We start from the raw sequence: 2,280 nt of genomic DNA, 5'->3' as shown, positions 1-2,280 counted from the left end.
CCCCCCCCCCCCCCCCCCATCGACTCTTTTTTGAGGCAATGTTTAAACATGGGCATGAAACTTATATCTGCATCTAAAATCCTGCCTAAGGGGAAACCTATCGTGGAATTGAAGCCTTGTGAAATAACCTTGTTACTGAGTCCCTGAGTGAAACCCTTCGGAGAGCGCTTGCCTGTGCCTCGCTCCCCTTCTTGTCGGCACCAAGAGCACCTTATGCTGCAGGGTGGACGCCGGGTCCCTCTGGTGATTGTGGAGCCGCTTGCGCTGCATTTCCTCGTGCCTCCCTTGATCAGCCGCAGCAGCGGGGGCCATGTGGCCATTAGCCAGTGGGACACCCGTGGGTTGGGGGGGAAGTCTGAATAGTGTTATTTATTTGCTGCTTAAACCCGAAGGTTTCTGTGTTATTTCATTGCACGGTATCGCAGGGATCCAGCAGTAGCACGTTCAAGGCGTGAAGCAGTTTCCAGGATTTACAGCTGTGTAATTCCCGTGGGGTTTATTCCCGTCAGGTAGCACTGGGTGTACGCGGGTGACCCGGTGACATTGCAGCCCCAGGCTTTCTGCCCAGGCTGTTCTCACCTCTTGACAGGAGATTAAACAAACCCACAGCAAGCCCAGCTGCAGGTTCAGAGGTAAGAGATTGTGCGTGGCTGGGAAAGCACCAAGAAGGGGGGACATTTTGTGCAAATAAGGCAGGGGGAGAGAGAGGGGCTGGGAGCACAGGAAAGCTTTCAGATCCTCTGCCCCTCGGGAGTCCTTCGGTGTTGAAAGGCAGCTTTATCACTCATGGCTTGATCACCTTTAAGTAAGAAGAGACTGTTGTAAGTTGCTTGACCAATTTTACGCAAGTTGGCAGGTTTTGAGTTAATCTGGGGCGAGAAGAGGCTGTCCAGAGGTGCAGGGAGTGAAAGCACAAGAGGAACTGCTTTCTCGCACTCAGCTTGGCCAGAGCGGGAGGAGAGGTCAGTTCTGCTGGCATCCCCGCTCTGGAGCCTCACTCTTTGTGTCACTCTGGATTGACCGTCAGCAGTGCTAAAAAAATTAGTATAAAGCAGAGCACAGTTGACAGGAGGCTGTTCCAGAGCTACTTCTTATCTCGGTGCTAAAAGAGGCCGAGCTGATAGCACTGGTGTTCTGGCAAATGCGACACCATTCACGGGACAAAACCGAGCAGCAGCCGGGCGAGCAGATAAACACCCCACTGGTGAGGTTTGCCTCGCCATGGTCTGCTGCGATGAAGAGGAGTGGAATTTTCCAGCTGGTTGTTCGGGCTGTGCGTGCCACCCCACCGTGGCTGCTTGCGGATGCCCGTTTCGCTGCAGGCTACGAACTGTGAGATTTCTCAGGGGCTTCTCCTAGGTCAGGAACAATCACTGGAAAAGTAGATCAGCGAGCTCACAGAGGAGGTGGCCTGATAAGCTGGGAACGTGCCTTCCCTTTGGCTCAGTTTCTGTAATGAGCTGTGAGACAGTTTGCGTTGCCTCTGTTGACAGCGTGCGGCCAGCACCACTCCAAGCTCCTCTATGTGAGGCCTTGGACTCTGTGTGTCTGCCTGGGCTCCCTGACACCCACAGGCATGCGGGGCCCCGCTTCACCCCTCTGCTTTATCAGCCATGATAGGGGATGGGGAGAAAACTCTGTCTGGGAACCCAGGAGGATGCTGGGTTCAAGGCAGAGGGTCCCCCATACAGGGGGCTTACAGGGCCCTTACAGGGCTGGCTCTGCCCCGTGCTGGTGGGGGACAGCCAGCTCCGAGCACGCTCCACGCCTGAGGAGACATTCTGAATCACAACCCGTGTGTGCTGGGGAGCCCCCGGCACCAAATCGGTGCAGTCTCAGAGGGCGAGGGGTGCCCAGCAGACCCTTCTGTAGCACCAAATAGGGCAAGACTGAGACACCAGTGTGTCACTGAGGTGTCACTGAGACACCAGTGCTGGAGAACTGTGGGAAGGGAGGGATACACTTACCCTTAAATACTTCAAAATGATCAAAGCTGTAACAGGAGGGAAAAGCTTGTGAAGCTCAAGCTGTTCAACTGCTAATGTGAAAGCGGGTTTATTGACCTACGGCTGTGTTAACGCATTCACACCTGTAGAAGAGGGATGTGGCAGAGAGGCTGCTGGCTGGACGAGATCCGAAGAGCGGCAGATAGCTGAACCCTTTGGTACAAGCACCATTTGCTGGTGACAAAGGCAGATAGATGCGTTAATCATCACCTGCCACCCTCAAAAGGAGATTCTATATCTTCCTGATAGAGCTTCTAGGAAATGCTCCGCAGTG

The sequence above is a fragment of the Buceros rhinoceros genome, unplaced genomic scaffold (assembly GCF_000710305.1).
Source record: "Buceros rhinoceros silvestris isolate BGI_N320 unplaced genomic scaffold, ASM71030v1 scaffold25412, whole genome shotgun sequence".
Lineage (NCBI taxonomy): Eukaryota > Metazoa > Chordata > Aves > Bucerotiformes > Bucerotidae > Buceros > Buceros rhinoceros.
The sequence above is the reverse complement of the archived record's forward strand: the minus strand, read 5'-3'. Positions refer to the sequence as shown.